We start from the raw sequence: 17,648 nt of genomic DNA, 5'->3' as shown, positions 1-17,648 counted from the left end.
ACCATCTCCTGATGTTGCAAATAGGAACCGTTCCAAGGCAAGAATGGACAAGAGTCTGTTCTGTTGGACCTCTGATTGTTTTATTGGTCCAATTAATATAATAGCATGAAAATAAAGACCTAACCTCTTGTGGAATGGACCCAGAATTCCAGACACTTTTTTTTTTGTGTGTGTGTGGGAGCAAGGGGGTACTGGGGATTGAACTCAGAGGCAATTGACCACCGAGTCACATCCCCAGTCCTGTTTTATATTTTATTTAGAGACAGGGTATCACTGAGTTGCTTAGTGCCTTGCTTTTGCAGAGTCTCCTTTGAACTCTCGATCCTCCTGCCTCAGCCTCCTGAGCCGCTGGGATTATAGGCGTGTGCCACTGCACCTGGCTGCAGACACCTTGATAGCATATGACCCACATACCACCAGTGGCCTACTGATTCAACCACTGATTCACTAATGATGAATGAAACCCCTCTCATTCCTAGAAAGCCCATGGATGGACCTGGTGGTCCTCATCTGAATGTGGACCATCTCCCACCACAGAGCCCCGTCACCAAGCACCCTCAGCTTTGCACACATGCGTACTCCAGTATATCACTCACCATTCATTCCGTATTTGGCTTTGGGTGTGGCCTGATGCATCATAGTTCACATTTCTTACAAAGGTAGCAAAGATCCTTGAATGTTCCAGCAGAGCCACCCAAGAACACTGCCTACAACTCACATCAATCCCAAGTTCTGACGTGCAGATGGAACCCACAGGCCGATGACCAGGGAGATATGGCTCCTCTCCTTCAGAAGCAGCCATGCTGAGGAGTACAGAGCAAAGCAGGTGGCAAGGAGTGAGACACTCCTCCACCCACCTTCGCTGATCCCATGACCTTTAAGGTTGAACCTCAGAGTTCCAGAAACGTATTATTCATGACCTGAGCCTCATACGCCGGCACTGATCATCACTGGTCCAAGGAGAGGCCCACCTCATGGAACCTACATCTTTCATGTCTACATTTAGTGTCTGCATGAGTATGTTCACTTTGACCACTTGGGTTGTGTACTAATTCTTATTTTAACTGTACAAATTTAGGGGAAGCAGTATGAAAACGTAATCCATGTGTGCAGCACAGGCAAGAAGTAGGCGAGGTAGTTAACACTTGCATCATCAGAAACATTCTTCTGCATCTGATGAACATGTGAAAACGGCACAAGTTTCTCTGCACAGGGTGCTACTTCTTCAGAGCGTGTGTACAACTGCTCTCATCCCACCAGGATCATTAACATTGCCATCATTACTCTCACTTTGGAAACTCTGTGCATACCTCTTGTACTTGTTAATGAAACATATAATGGGTTTACTGAACTGCAGTCATGGTTAATCTGCTAGTTCACTCATAATGTTCCTCAAAGCCTATGATTCACAAGCACCCAACAAGGGCATAACTCTGCAAGATAGAGATCCAATAAGATCTTCACTGAAATGCGCATCTATTGCTGCTCATCCACACTTTTTATATCTCGTTTACTCGTATCAAGATTCATCTTACTCCAAAATGTAAAGTGAGTACACTGGGTGTTTATGTGGTTGTGCTACCCACATTCCAAAGATGCAGGGAGTTCCCTTAAACACACCACCCACACCAAGACAGGAACAAGGACCAGGACTCACACTGACCTCCAGCATCCCAGTGGAGATTCAGCCAGGGAGCACCTGACCACGGAGGACTTCTGAACCAGCTCAAACGTGTCCATTGGGACAAGTACACAGCAGGCCCAGCATGGAAAAGCAAACAAACAAAACAACACTGAGACATGCTCTCCACTTGCTTCTCATCTGCACTGAGAAACTCACCTGTGCGACCTCTGCATATTAACTAAAAGTGTATTTTCTTAGATCTTATCAAAAGCCACAAATTCAAAATGGCCCCAGATTACAACATGAGTGCTGTGTGACCCCTGCGCTCACTCCGTCCTCCAAGCCAAGAAGCCTTGGTCATAGAACGCCAGCGCAGACTGGACTTGTGCACTGCCACTATGCGTGAGCCGTGTTCCGTGACCCACCACGCAGTTCTGTCATTGAACAACCTTTCAGTTGTTCCCTCTTTGGTGTTCCTCATCTAACTACGGTTGTAGAATTTGCAAGTGTGACCACCAAGAGCAAGACCAGGATCCTTGCACATCCCCAGCCTGCACCTAGAGGTGGTGCCTACCAAAAGCAGTTTCTGTTCCTCTCGTGTTAGACATCATGTCCCAGACCCACCTTCTCCCTCTCCTGTGGTTCATGTGAAAACAGTCAAGAGCACAAGGTCATGTCGTGGTCCCTTAATGTTCATTCATTCGCAACTGTGTTTTGATTAAGCTATTAATTAATGTATAAGAATAAAATGAAACATGATGTACACAAACCTAAGCTGCCGGACAAATCCGACGTCTGTCTGTGGAGTCCTCTGCCACACAGACAACATCTCCTTCAATATTCAACCTGTGTGTGGCTCATGATCAATTCATAAATGTAAGGTTCCTCATCATATTTGTTATTGGGCCACAGTTAATTTTTATTTGTTTAAAAAATTGTAGAAGAGAATTGTTAAATGTCACCATGCTTCACTTATATTAACATTTACAGGGAACAAATATCTGTCACATACTGAGCTTCCTGCTCTCCTATGGATCACTCAATGTAACAACATTCATTGAATACCTCATATGGGAATATTTTACCTGCTTTGGTTATATTTAATTTTTTAAATGTAGTAAATACCTCTTAAAAACAGTAAAAATGTAACATCGGTTATTACTCATGTTGTAATCCAAACTCCATGACTCAGTGGCATGAGTAGGATCAGAATCATCCTCTCTGAGGAAGAGAGAGGAAAGCAGACCATTAACACAGGATGACTATCCCCTGATCTTGGCCTTTCATATTTCCTGGAGGATATTTGTATCATTTTCACAAGAAACTGAATAACAAGAAACATTCCATGTCCCAGATGTTAATGTGCCTATCAATCAAACTGTGCACAACACCCTCACCCAAGGAAGGTACAGCATCATAACATTTCTTTACACTGCTGCTGCTATTTTCCATATATACTACAGACTCTTGTCATCCCACTTAAGTATTTTCATATGTATGCATATATGTAAATTTTTCATTGATCCAATTACAAAAATAGAATGAAAGTAGATAAACACACAGACCAGAAGTAAATATGTTCTATATTACTGCCACCTGTCTAACAGGACTATTTCAAGAAGAGAATGCCAGACATGCATTCACATTCTATGACTCATGAGCCACCAGTACTCATCTTCCATCCAGCATTGATCCTCTGTTTGTCCAATGACTTCTACTTTGCTATTAATTCATTAATTCAATAATTATAATCATAGACCCTTGATTCATAAAACCCAAGGAAGACCCGAGTTATTCCTAATCTGTAATAGAATCATTGCAATGTCAGTATGGTGGCATTAATTCATTAATGACCCTCGGTTTTTCATGTATGCAGTAACAGTACTTCGTGCTGCACCTGCATTTATCACAAGAATACAGTTAACCATTTTTTAATATATTTTACATTTTATATAACTGAGGACGTACTCACGCAAACCACCAAACCAAGACAGAACACGCCTCTGACACACATGGATGTGGAGCAGCCCTCCTTTAACAGGGCACACCCAACCTGAGGGGCAGAGGGCAGAGAAGACAACAAATGGAGATGAGTCCTGCTCGTCACCTATCACAGTGACACATTACACAGTCCCCTCTGATTGGAGATAGGGAAGGACCTCAGATCCAGAGGCTAGTCACCGTCCTCACTCAGACACCTCCAGCAGTCATCATCGATCCAGCATGGGGCCTCAGTCTTCCCAACCCTTGCTATGTTGTGATTAATTAATTTGTTAATTCAATAATTAATTAATTACAAGCCCTATGCTTCACTACAGCTGAAGGGCCTTGTTATTACTGGTCGGCACGTGGAATCATTGCAACATGGAAACATGAGTCATTAATTACTATCGCACATGCATTATCAGTGCCATGCTTCCTGTCCCTCCAGTTGTCTACTGAAGGACAGAAACTCACATGTGTGACCATGCTGTACCCCTCCAAAGAATTCATAAAATGGTCTTAAAGAAGTCACCCCGTCCCAAGCAGGGACTCTGTCATGACTCACACTGGCAGCAGCTCCTTCCCAGCAGGGTGCTAATGGCGCCTGACCATGGAGAAGTCCTGCTGTCCGCAGGTCACGTCCATCCTGAGGAGCAGAGGACAGAGAAGATGACAACAAATGGAGAGGTGTCCTACTTGTCACCTGTCCCAGTGACACATTACACATCCACCCATGATTGGAGTCAGGGAAGGACCTCAGATCCAGAGGCTAGTCACCGTCCTCACTCAGACACCTCCAGCAGTCATCATCGATCCAGCATGGGGCCTCCTTTATTCCAACCACTGCGACTTTCTCATTCATTACTTTATGAATTCATCAACGACGAGCCCTCTGCATGCCACCCTGACCCAAGCAGGAACGAGGACCATGACTCACACTATCTGCAGCTCCTTCTCAGCAGGGACCATGCAGGACTCTGCAATCCACAGGCCACACCCAACCTGAGGAGCAGAGGACAGAGGAGATGACAACAAGTGGAGATGAGTCCTACTCGTCACCTGTCACAGTGACACATTTAGACAATCACCTATGATCGGAGATAGGGAAGGACCTCAGATCCAGAGGCTAGTCACCGTCCTCACTCAGACACCTCCAGCAGTCATCATCGATCCAGCATGGGGCCTCAGTCTTCCTAACCATTGCTAGTTTGTGACTAATTAACTTATTAGCTCATTAATTGAGTAATTATAAGTGCTATAGTGCACTACATCTGAAGTGCCTTTTTATTACTAATCTGCATGTGGAATCATAGAACACTGACACCTCTGTGTCATTACTTAATGTCACACGTACATCATCAGTGCCATGCTTCCTCTCCCTCCTGTTATCTACTGAAGGTACAAAACCTCCCACGTGTCACCAGGCTGTACACCTCCCAAGAATTCAGAAAATGGTCTTAAGGAAGCCACCTGTCCCAAGCAGGAACTCTGTCACGACTCACACTGGCAGCAGCTCCTTCCCAGCAGGGACCATGAAGCAGTCCTCCCATCCACAGGACACGTCCACCCTGAAGAGGAGAGAGAAGAGGAGATGACAGCAAATGGAGATGAGTCCTACTCATCACCTGTTGAAGTGACACATTACACAGTCCCCTTTGACTGGGGATAGGGAAGGACCTCAGATCCAGAGGCTAGTCACCGTCCTCACTCAGACACCTCCAGCAGTCATCATCGATCCAGCATGGGGCCTCAATCTTCCCAACCCTTGCTACTTTTCCTGTTGTCTATTGAAAGTACACAACCTCACGTGTGTGACCATGCTGTACACCTCCTAAGAATTCAGCAAATGGTCTTCAGGAAGCCACCCCATCCCAAGCAGGAATGCTAACTATGACTCACTGGTGAGCAGCGCCTTCTCAGCAGGCTGCTATAGCACCTGACCATAGTCAGTCCTCCTGTCCACAGGCCATGTCCACTCTGAGGAGGAGAGAGAAGAGAAGTTGACAACCAATGGGATGTTCTCACTATGCATCCTTGATTTGTGCAATTCATTTAACTATTATTTGGAGTACATTAATGTCATTTTCTCTTAATAAAATTAACAAGGTTGAACTTGCCATTGGCCCAAACACTGTCCATAATTATACTTGTACCACCATTAGTCAAAAGGAGACATGCTCGTACCAGTTGCCTCCGTGTGAACTGCACTGGTGTCTGTACACGTAACCTAGCACTTGCTGTACACGCTAACACCACGCTTGCTATACCACGCAGCCTCAGCTTACGATGCAGAGCACATGAGCACAAGGCTGGGACTCCTATTTGTGACCCAGGCACTTCATCTTGCCCTTGCTCGGTCTTGTACTGCACAGGGAAGTGGGAAATTCACTGTTCTTCCCTGCAGAAAACCCACACTACAGAACTTGATTATTGGCTTTATATACCATGCCCATCCAGAGAGGGGAGGATAGTGGAAACATCAGCATTTCTTAATAAATGGCAGTATATCCAATGTGTTAATGGATTTAACTACCTAGCCACCGACAGGAATGGTATGCATGCTTCACAGTCTTCATCATATCATATCTGTGCACTAACTCTTTATTTGGGTCATTTCCAAGAAAGAGAGCATTAAACTTTCCTGATATCTGTCCATGGGATGCTTTAAATAGAGGCAGTAGACTCCACCCACTTTTTTATTGGACATGAGGGTTTCAGACATGGGACACTCCTCCTGTGATTCATGATGCCACCAGTCTTCATCCCTGGTCCAGATAAGGACCTCTTTTTCTCCATTCTCATCTGTATTTGTTAATTGATCAATTAATTAACATACTAATATTAATTTTAAAACTGTTTCACAATAACCTAAGAAGCAGTGCAATGAATACCATGCATGTCTGCTGAATCATTCAGCACATTCCTGTATCTTTTCCTTTAATTTTCATCACATTTGGATTTATAAATATAATATTTCATATTAAGTCCACCTTAATTGTTGCCCAAGGTTGGCCTTTTGTATGACGTTCCACGATTTTAATAACATAGTGACCACTCCTGAAAAACCTCCCCCAGAAAGATATGAACCCTAACCATTGCTCACAGTGGTCCTACGCCCACAGCATGGAGGGAACTCAAAACTCGGACCATGGAGGAACACTGAACTCAGAGGGAGTGTCCTTCCTGAGAACAATAGACAAAGAAAATGCATAAAGATCAAGATGGTCCCTAAGTAGTCCTTATTGTCTTCCTTCAAGCAGCCATTGAGGTATTATTTTCATAATATAAACAGATGTAAACATATAAAGGTGGGTGTGTGTCTGAATGCTGCTGAACAGAGTCATTGCCTACACAGTCCTTAGTAAAAGTCACGACATCTTTGGTCCATGTATTTCTTGAAGTGTATTGGTATATTGCTTATATTAACATTACTTCCTGCTTTATCACAAACATTCATGGTTGGGCAAGGCTTCATTCACTTATTTACTGTTTGATATACATGCTGATTTATTGATCCCGTGCTTCACTAACAAATAAATACCTGTGAATCACAAACGCTCAAGGATGAAATCTGTGTGCCCACCTTCTGTCTTGGGAACCGCCTGCCTGATTGACTAGGCCTCTGAATGACCAGCCTCCTGTCACAAACTGTCAAAAGTGGCTGTGCTTCAGGCAGTCCCAGGTCACTCACTGGGTCATGGTTGGCCTCTTAAAAATTCTACTTCATACCGATTTTAAGTACTACAGTGAATGCCCTAAGAACACAAGCCAAACCTAGACAGAAACTTGACCAGAATGGACCGAGGACCTCTGCCCCGTGAGGTGGTAGGGAACCCAGGGTGGGGCAGGTGCTGGGGCCAGGTCAGCAGGGCAGGAGTCGAGCTGGTAGAAACAAGGAAACAAGACCGAGGTAATACATACTAAGTGTACTCCTAAGAAAATGAGGAATACCAGAATGTCCACTGATCCAGAGACAATTTAAATTGTCTAGATCATTCCATTTGAAGAAGACACTTGTTTTTTAATAAAATGTTTTTAATTTTTATAAAATATAATATTTTTGATAGAAACCAGTATTTTCAATATATTTTAATATTTTTATTGCCTTGCTGCGTTTACGGAGTGGACACTTCTTATCTTCCCTTATTTACATTTCTCCAATGATTCTTACATTAATTATTTATAATAGAATACAACTATACAAAAATAAAATCCAAGAAAATGGTCCCTTCACATTCCTAGAATCTGTATATGAGATCACGTCAAACAAAATGAATAAACTTTGTTTTGTTTTTGTTGGGTCATCTGATGAGGCACACAGTAAGCGCTCACTGCATACAACACACACCTCAACGCTGGTCATCATCACCCTGGTGTGGGTCAGTTCTTCTATAGCCTCGTTCACCTTTGTTAACTAATTAATAATTCTCTAATAATGATAAAATAAAGAGCTGTTGATCACTAAAAGCCACAAAAGATCCTTAATATTCTTCAATAGAATCACCTTAGTTGACTATTCTTCCATCATTATCCACCCTCACTCTGACAGAAAAAAATCCCAGCTCAATGGATCAACATAATATTCCCTTTCATCTCCACATTTATCACTGGGCAACAGCTGCCCTCTTTGATCACACTTACGTTCTGTGATATCACACTGGACATCCTGGACAAGCCACCAGACCATGAGGAGCACGTTGGCCATTACCGGCACTAGCCTCCACGGTCCAGCACACAGAGGAGACAGCACGGCGTAGTCCTGTCCCACCACGGTGTGCCCATCCTGAGAAAGACAGACAGAGTCGATGACCAAGCCTGGTCCGAGCACCAGTACACCTTTTGTTTAGTGAGCAATTCAGTATATATTACTTTGGGTTCATGTTTGTTATTTTGCCATAAGAAAATGAGAAATATCAAAATTGCCACAGACCCAGATAAAAACTGAGCCAGTTCTCAACAGCACCCTTGGCCAAGGAGATATGACACTTGAACCATCCGACTTCTTCAAGGAACTTGGTTGTTTCCACATACTGTCAGTTTTCAGTGAGGTACTGAGAGGTGACCCTGTGCCCGCTGCCCACTACCTCTGCCCTGCCTCGTTCACAGCACACACCGGCTCTTCCGAGGGTGCACAAATGACGTGAATCAAAATTCATGAACAAACCGAAAAAACAATCCTTTCATATTCCTAAATCTGCCTAACGTGAGTATAACATTCTAGTTGGGTTTTTATTTTTTTTTTTACCATTTTTAATTGACAAATAATTATATATATTTTCAGGATAAAATGTGCTGTTTTGACATATGTTTACTCTGTGGAATGGTGAAATCAAGCTAATGAAACACATCTATCAAGTCACAGCCTTGTAATTTTTTGTACATATTTTGGTAGATTTTTGTAAATAGTCCCATATTTACCAGTCCCATCTTGGAGCAATTCTGAAATGTGCTACCCATGGTTCGTGACCGCTCTCATGGGCGGACAGCCGCCGGCTGTGCTGTGAACTGCGGCCCGTCGCTCCCTCCCCTCCCCAGCCTCTGGGAACAACTATCTGGATTCCTCCTCTCAACACCCAGGACGCACATGACACCAGTTCCATCAAAGGTCCAGGTGTCGCATGCTTTAATTCTCATCCACAATTCTTCATTGATTAATTCATGAATCCATGAATATTAATTTCTTACAATCCTGTGAGGAAAAAAGGTCCTAGGAGACAAAAACATCAAGGGACAAAGAGAAAACAGAACTAAGGCTTGGTACCCACGTGCTTCTGCAGAACCATCGTCAACACCAGTGTTATCCGTACGTGGTCCTCAGTGTTTCTTGGATGGATCGGATAGAGTGGTTCAAGTGTCCACGGAAACGTCTCCAGAATCACTTGCCACTGGGTACCTATGTCTTTAATCATCCCGACTGCCAGCAAAATGATTAAACAACATCATGTTTCGTGTTGATCCCGTGTTCGCTTTTTGGAATTACAATTGTTCTTTTTACTTATATTTAACACTTTTTTTATGTTCACTTTGCTCCAAAGTCAACGAACTTCCCAAAGATGGTAACTGATGACCACCGGTGTTGGTCTCCATGCTAATGCACCTGGAGTACACCACAGAGGTCTCAGTCGACACCAGAGGCTTTGACGAGCTGGGGTGTGTCCACTCTAGGAGAAAGCAGAGCAGACGGCAGCGTGTCTGGGGTGTCCCCTCTGATCGCACACCCATGGTCATTGCTCAGTCACTGAGGCTACTCCCAATTTGGCTTGATATGCATTTCACATTCCATTAAGAAAAAACAATGTCGAACTTCCGTCAATGTGGAAATAGAGGCTGGCGTTGCCCACGTTACCTCCGTCATCAGACCCAGAAACGTTTTTCCTTACCTGACTGTTACCACTATTCATTAATATTTTCTCTCGCCTCACCTACTCCTGATAATAGGACGATGCCACAATGTCTTCATTTTTTACTTATTTTGATTGTACATTGATTTTTTTTCATCTTTAAATTATTCTGAATAGAAATTCCATACATTGAAACAGTGCAACATATTTTAATTGTACACTGATTCTCTATTGATCGATTTATTGCAGAAGAATCAAAATTCACCAAAAAAAAAAAAAAAAAGACACTGATGAAATCCTAAATCCATCTCCAGAGTCATCTCCATGAGAGACAGCAAACGTCATTTTCATTTTGGACCTCAGAGTTCAGAACATCTTCTGCACCTGTGACTCAGGCACCAGCAACACTACTTTTTCTCACCCCCATTTCCTGATCTCTCTTGCTTGACCACCTACACTAATAATTAAGCAATGTTTCACTCCCTACAGTACAGCAAAACATACTTACTGATTTATATTTTTATTTAGTAGTTTCATCATTGATCTATTTATAACAATACTATTAAACCCATAAATCAAAAAAAAAAAAAAGAACAAGCTCTCTGTATGTTCCTAATATCTCACCCAAAGGTTATTTGCAACTTAGCGAATGGCCTATATTTCTTATCATAATGAACCTCAACGCTCCAAGCATGTGTTGTCATCAGCACTGACTTACAAGCCAAAAACCACTATCGTTTCTCCAGGCCTGGCCAGGCTTGGGCCTCTTTCTCATACTTACTTCTACATATCTTTTTTTGTTTTGTTTTGTTTTGTTTTATTTTAAATGACACAGGGTTTTAGTAAGTTGAGCAAGCTGACCTCAAAATCCTGGATTCAAGTGATCCTTCACCCTCGGCCTTCCAAGTACCTGGGGCTACAGGTGCTTGTCACCACATCTAGCTCATTTCTGTGTCTTTGATGATTGGTTTATCAGTAATCTAACAACAATAAACACGTATGACTGAAAAACATAAACAAGTTCCCAAAATCCTTGAGGACAAGATCCTTAAACATCCTCAACGCCCACCTACAGAATCATTTACTTCATTTTATATTCTTCTCCTTAATCATACTTGAAACTGTAAATATTAATTAACATATTTCTTGCCCCCCCTATATTTATCTATTTGGGTCTATAGATAGGTTTTTCTTTGATTATTTTTGGTACTTATTTATTACAGGGAACGCCCTAAACAAACCACCACAACATGATAAGAACATTAGCCAGGATGCACATAGGTGCCCAAGCTCAGACCCAGATAGGCAGCCTTTGAACACATGACCAAGCAGAATGCTCAAAGCAGCCCAGGTGCTCCCTGAGGGAAGTATAAAGCAGAACAAAGAACAAAAGTAAAAATCAATGCCTGATCCCCATCTCTCCATGCAGGACACCTGTCAATCATTAATCATTTAGGTACTTATTATTTGGAATTAATATGTATTGATATTTCTTTTAGTAAACCAACAATATCTATGTTGGCACAAAGAGAATAAGAACATTAAAATATGTACGTACACACACACACACACACACACACACGTGCGCGTATTTATGTGTATGTATTTTCTTCACTCCCCCTTATCCCACACAATGACACCTTTCCATCATTAATTTCTTAGGAGACTGCACTGTTTTCAATGTACATTATTACTTTCTCCGATCTCATGTGATTTATATAAGACAAGATTGCGCTCATTCATATTTATTCGTTCGTGTTTGCCAATTCTTTCACTGATCTACTTGTAATGAAAACTAAATCCACAAACACAAAATGGAAACCGCGTTCTTTTGTATTCCCAGCATCTGCCAAAAGGACCAATTCGAGCAGTGGCCAGAGGGGAGACTGCTCTGGCTTCGGACTTCCCAACACAGTGGTCATCACCCTGACTCAGGTGCCACAGGATCACCATGGCTCCTGGCTGGGCCTATCTTTTTTCATTCTCATATTCAGTTCCTTACGACTGCATTCATTAATTCTCTAATAATAATAAAATGGCTATCACAGGAAATTAAAGGGCAGGCGTCTTGTGATGCTGTAGCTTTCTGTAGACTCAATTGCTACATCTGTAGGTGCTTTTGCTCTTAATGTTCATACATGGATTAGTTTATGTAATACGTCATTTAAATTTTATCTACGCATTTGTAACACATATATATGCTCTTGCATCCTGGATGGCTTTCAATGATTCCATTTCACACTTTAATACAGAGGGGACACCCTTGACAGTAGCCTATACGAGCAGCAAGTCTGGGGCGAGGACTCACCCCCGTGGCATCCGTAACCCCTGCCGGCACAGCTACTCAAGGGGGACCAAGAAACACTGTGACTGACGTGCTGAGCCAGGGCCGCCCTGGACTTGCCGCCAGCTCAGGCCCGTAGATGCATGTTCATTTATATAATTGGAAAATACTTCACATATTTGCTCATCTTAGTTTATTAATTCTTCGTTGCCCTATTTGTCCTAATCATAATGATTATTACTTGTACAATTTATATGATCATTAGCTAACATTCTTAAATGATGTCTTTCTAAATAGACTTCAACATTTCTAATTTACTTATATTAATGGGTTCTCTTCCTTCACGACACACTTTCATAATTGGATGACACTTTACCTATTTATTAATTTATATTGATTTGCTGATACTTTTAATACATCCAACTATAATAATGGGATTAAAATCCGTGAACGTAAGAGATCAAGAATGCAATACTCGCATCTCACAATCCCGCTGCAGGATCAGTTTCTGCTGAGGCAGCATGCTAGGTTGCTTTTGGTTCTGGAACTTCTGGTTGCTCACAGGGTGTTCCTCACCCAGGCACATGAAAGGTGAATTCACATGAACGCATGTCTATCATCACAACCGGCTTTCTTTGACAATACTAAACACGTGATATTAATACATGGAATGCCTACTTGAAAAACATTCAAAAAGCTAAACTATCCCCACTACTCACATTTCTATCAGTTCCCCAACAAGACAGGCAACCTCAGAAGTCAGGACCCTCCAAAAATCCTCAATCAGATAGAGAACATCCATTCTAGAAATGAGAGAAAAGCAGGGGATCAAATATGGACATGCTCTTGACATTGACGCTTCAATCTGCAATTCAGAGAGACACACACGTAGGTTTTGATTTGGAGTAACACACATTCTACTTTTCCTTAGAAATTAAAAAAAAATGATTTCCAAAAACTCAGAATAAGAAGAGTGGCTATTTGTTTTATCATCTGTATCAGCTTTAGATAGAGGTAAAATACTGGAAGAATGTATCATTAATACACTTACATTTTCAATAAAAATTGATGACACATTTCAAAAATCAGCTGACTATAAAAATGCTATCATGCTTCACTTATTCATATGTATTCATTTATAGTAAAATACTGACACTTTCATTGGACTGTTTATCTTAATATAAAACAAAAGTATTAGTACAAACAGCCAAGAACACAACTGCTACTCCTGCATCAGGTAACAAGGCCACATCCGGGAGAAGAAATGAGCAACACTTGTGATGGCGGCTCAGGACTTCCAGAGCTGAAGTCATCGCCCATGGAAGCATAGCATATGCTTTTCCCCATTGGAGAGAGCCTTGCCCACTTCTTGCCTTATTTTTATTTTCTGATACAATTACAAAAAATAGAAGTTCAAGAGCACAGAGACCAAGGACAATATCCTGACTCTTGCCAACATCAGCCCCTAGGATAACAAAGTACACACTAGATGTCTCACAGTGTTGGACCTCAGACTTCCAGACCTGCAGTCATCATTTTTGACTTATGCGCCACCAGTAGTCATCATTGATCCAAGACTTGCCATTTTCCTTCCTGTGATATCAACAGGTACTTGTGAATTTGTAATGTCACTCATAGCAACTAGACAACCATGTCTCAAACATCTAAGACCAAGATCCTAAAGGACACAGCACAGACTTTGACAGGATCTTGGGCCCCCTGGCCTATATCTCTTCCCCATGTTGATTTTGCAAACTGTGGTCAACCAATGTGGTCATGGCCAGGCTCTGTTTATCATCCAGCCATTGTTGATTTTCATAGACTATGTGCAATATTTTTCTAGGACAGTGAATGTCCTAGAGAAACAACCTCAGTCAAGACAAGAGCTCTTGACTCTACTCACCTTGCTCCTAACACACACAGGGAACCATACGTCACAGGACCAGAGAAGAATGCTTCAATTATCTTGAGTGTCCATTCTAAGAGTACAGAGCACAAAAGATTAGGAAAAGACTGACCTTCTGTCCCTCGATCCTTGGCTTCCGCCTTTCATTTCAATTCATTCAGTAGGAGTTAAATCACACTTTTGCTCAAGAAACCAACAACAGTGAACATGGCCTTGACCCTAGCAAGGATTCAGAACCATTATTTTTACTGCACATGCCATCCTCGCCTGAGGTTCTTAAAACATCAGTACTGCTTCTTTCTGAATAGATTCCCATGTTTTTCAAACATTTTCTTGCTACTTCTGGCCTTGACAAATATTTTCATAACCGGACAATGCCTCACTCACTTTATCTTTACATCAATAAATACTGTACATATTGATGTAAAGATTTTACCATTGTTCCAATTAAGAAAACAGAATGAAAATTTATGAACCATAGGACCAAGAACAACATCCTAGACAACACCTATTATCTATCCCTAGGATCAGAAGCGAGATGTCTTCTGGTGTGGACCTCAGACTTCCAGAGCTGTCACCATCATCCACAACACATATGTCACCAGTATTGACCAGACTGAGATTGGCCCTCATCCTCACTCTTAATTTCTGCCTTCATTTATTGACTTAACCATCCATTCGATGATAATATTTTGATAACTATGTATCAAAAGCCCCTAAGATAACTTCCTGAAGTGTACTTTACAGCCATCTACAGGAGCTTTCCCTATTCTGAGTAAGACTCTTTCCGCACTCAATAATAACATAGCCATTGTTGATTAGTTCACGTGATGATTCATGGCCATGACGAGATCATCATTTGGCCATGGTTACTCTTCTTAGATGGCATGTACTGTTTTGATGAACACAGTGAACTTCCTTGTAAACCACCCAACCCAGGACAAGAAATTTGACTCAACTCATATTGGTCTCTACGCTGTGAACATAAGCAGGCTCCACGGACCTCGTGGCCAGGGCAGAATGCTTTCGTCGTCTGGGAGCACCCACTCTGAAAGTACAGAGCAGGACAGATTTTAAAGACATTGGCATTCTGACCATTCATTCTTCCATTACTTCTTCAAGAACTGTGCACTAAATTATCACACTTTTTCCTGTATAACACAAACACCATTTTTTTAAACTGGATACAGCATCCATTCCAGACAAAACATAACTCATACATTTCCTCCCAGCTAGACTTCTGGAGAAAGCCTTGCCCACCTCTTTCCTTATTTTTATTTTTGATACAATTATAACAAGTAGAACTAAAGTTCAAGAACAATACACTTGACTCTTGATAACATCTATCCCTAGGATTACAAGTATACACTGCTATCTCATGGTGTTGGACCTCAGACTTCCAGACCTGTAGTCACGATCCTCAACTCATACGCCACCAGCGGTCATCATTGATCCAAGACCAACCCTCCTCTTCAATAATATCTTCAGTTGCTTATTGACAAATTGTCACTCACAGCAACTAAAAAACTATGAGTCTCGAGTATCTGAGATCAAGAACCCTAAGGACATGACGTGGCCTTCTACAAGACCTTTGGCCCCATGGCCTACATCTCTTCCCCTTGCCATGTTGATTTTGCAAACTGTGATCAACCAATATGGTCACAGCCGGGCTCTATTTATCATTCAGCCATTGATTTTCATGGATTATGTGTAATGCTTTTTCTAAGACTGTGACTGTGACCATTCTGAGTACAGAGCACAAGAGATTAGGAAAAGACTGACCTTACATCCCTTGACCCGTGCCTTCCTCCTTCCATTTCATAATTCATTCAGTAGGAGTTACATCACACTTTTGCTCAAGAAACTAACAACACTGAACCTGGCCAATACCCGTCCAAGACATGTTTATCTTCTGGAAATTTTTGCTCTTCAGAAATTATATATACTGCTTTTATAGATACAATGAGTCTCCTGAAACACCAACCAATCCAGGGAAGAAAACCTTACTCCACTTACATGGGTCTCTGCTCCAAGAACACAAGAGGGATCCACGGACCTCGTAACCCTTGGTCTTCTTTGGAATACTCATTCTGAAGGGAACAAAGTACAACAGATTTTTAGAGACACTCTTACCCCATCCATTTGTTCTTCATGACTTTTTTTTTTTTTTTTTTTTTTTTTTTTTTTTGCGGTGCTGGGGATCAAACCCAGGGCCCTGTGCTTGCAAGGCAGGCACTCTACCAACTGAGCTATCTCCCCAGCCCTCTGCATGAATCTTTTATTTCATTTTATTTATTATATTGAACTGTGATTCTTTTTCCTTGAGAAAACAAACATTGACCAGCTCTGAACAAAGACACAGGACATTTTTTTCATGAATACACCATCTTCATCCAATGTGATAGCACCTCTGATCTTTCACTTCCTAATGGATATCTTCATTTTGATATACACCATTAGTGTTTTGTGCCTTCCCACATCATTTATCCTTTGGAGAATGCCTCTTCTACATTACTAATTCAGATTATTGAACAAATTATAAAATAAAATCAAAATTCAAGAATCCGGAGACCAAGAAAAACATCTTTAACTCTTCCTAACTTCTGTGCCTAACATCACACAGTGTATACTCGATGTCATTGTGGATTGGACCTCAGATTTCCAGGCCTACAGTCATCCTCCATGACTCATATGCCACCAGTGGTCATCATTGATCCAAGTTCATCTCATCTCTTCTCCATTAATACCTATAGTTGCTTAATGACCAATTTATCTTCTCCTGATCATATTTATGTAACTATGAGTAACAAATCTCTGAGAACAAGATCCTTAAGAACAGAGCATTGCCCATTATAGGATCTTTCTCCATAGTGCATACATCCCTCCTTAATAAATGTTACTTGTACAAGTATTGACTAATCAATATAATATTTCATGTTCATACCATATTTATCATTCAGACATGTTTTTTAGATTATATGTAACCCATTTGCCAATATCACAAATATACTTACAATACCACCCGATCCAGGACAAGTAATTCGACTCAACTCACGTTGATTCCTACGCTGGGAACACATGGTGGGAGCCAAGGACCTCATGACCACGGAAGAATGCAGTCACCATCTTGGGAATATCCAACTTGGGAAGACCATCGTGAGAACATCTTTTCCCTGGTACAGAGAATTGCTTTCAACAAACTAATCCAAAAAGGAGACATTCACTATTATTAACAAGTGTCTTCATGCTAACAGACCAGCAGCTTGGGAGCACAAGGTTGAAATCAGGTTGGAGGCTCAGAATAGAGTGAATGGTAAAATGGAGATCTGACTTTATTAGTCTGTTTGTTGCCCTTTCCCTTTAGGTATCTATTAATCTGTGATAATATCTACATATTTCCTCTATGATAAAATTAACACTGTCAAACTTGATATGACCCAGAAAAATTACATTGACTATTACTCCTAGTCACTACCTTAAAGCTACTCAAGGAGGTATCACGTGGACTCC

General features: G+C 41.6%; 4 non-coding genes and 5 pseudogenes across 4 annotated transcripts; all 9 read right to left on the bottom strand.

The window, feature by feature from the left end:
* Nucleotides 1–883: 883 nt before the first annotated feature.
* LOC124978462 (small nucleolar RNA SNORD113/SNORD114 family) lies at nt 884–958 on the bottom strand. Its single transcript, XR_007107472.1, has one exon. It is a non-coding gene; the product is annotated as a small nucleolar RNA SNORD113/SNORD114 family (small nucleolar RNA).
* A 2,281-nt stretch (nt 959–3,239) lies between these two features.
* LOC124978498 (uncharacterized) lies at nt 3,240–3,309 on the bottom strand (annotated as a pseudogene).
* A 468-nt stretch (nt 3,310–3,777) lies between these two features.
* Nucleotides 3,778–3,845, bottom strand: LOC124978481 (uncharacterized; annotated as a pseudogene).
* A 511-nt stretch (nt 3,846–4,356) lies between these two features.
* LOC124978480 (uncharacterized) lies at nt 4,357–4,424 on the bottom strand (annotated as a pseudogene).
* A 289-nt stretch (nt 4,425–4,713) lies between these two features.
* Nucleotides 4,714–4,781, bottom strand: LOC124978479 (uncharacterized; annotated as a pseudogene).
* A 497-nt stretch (nt 4,782–5,278) lies between these two features.
* LOC124978478 (uncharacterized) lies at nt 5,279–5,346 on the bottom strand (annotated as a pseudogene).
* An 8,388-nt stretch (nt 5,347–13,734) lies between these two features.
* LOC124978456 (small nucleolar RNA SNORD113/SNORD114 family) lies at nt 13,735–13,806 on the bottom strand. The gene has a single exon (XR_007107468.1). It is a non-coding gene; the product is annotated as a small nucleolar RNA SNORD113/SNORD114 family (small nucleolar RNA).
* A 1,716-nt stretch (nt 13,807–15,522) lies between these two features.
* On the bottom strand, nt 15,523–15,594 carry LOC124978457 (small nucleolar RNA SNORD113/SNORD114 family). The gene has a single exon (XR_007107469.1). It is a non-coding gene; the product is annotated as a small nucleolar RNA SNORD113/SNORD114 family (small nucleolar RNA).
* A 1,190-nt stretch (nt 15,595–16,784) lies between these two features.
* Nucleotides 16,785–16,856, bottom strand: LOC124978455 (small nucleolar RNA SNORD113/SNORD114 family). The gene has a single exon (XR_007107467.1). It is a non-coding gene; the product is annotated as a small nucleolar RNA SNORD113/SNORD114 family (small nucleolar RNA).
* Between the last annotated feature and the right edge of the window lie 792 nt (nt 16,857–17,648).

This window comes from Sciurus carolinensis, chromosome 2 (assembly GCF_902686445.1).
Source record: "Sciurus carolinensis chromosome 2, mSciCar1.2, whole genome shotgun sequence".
NCBI lineage: Eukaryota > Metazoa > Chordata > Mammalia > Rodentia > Sciuridae > Sciurus > Sciurus carolinensis.
Note: the sequence above shows the minus strand (reverse complement) of the source record. Positions and strands in the feature narration are given on the sequence as shown.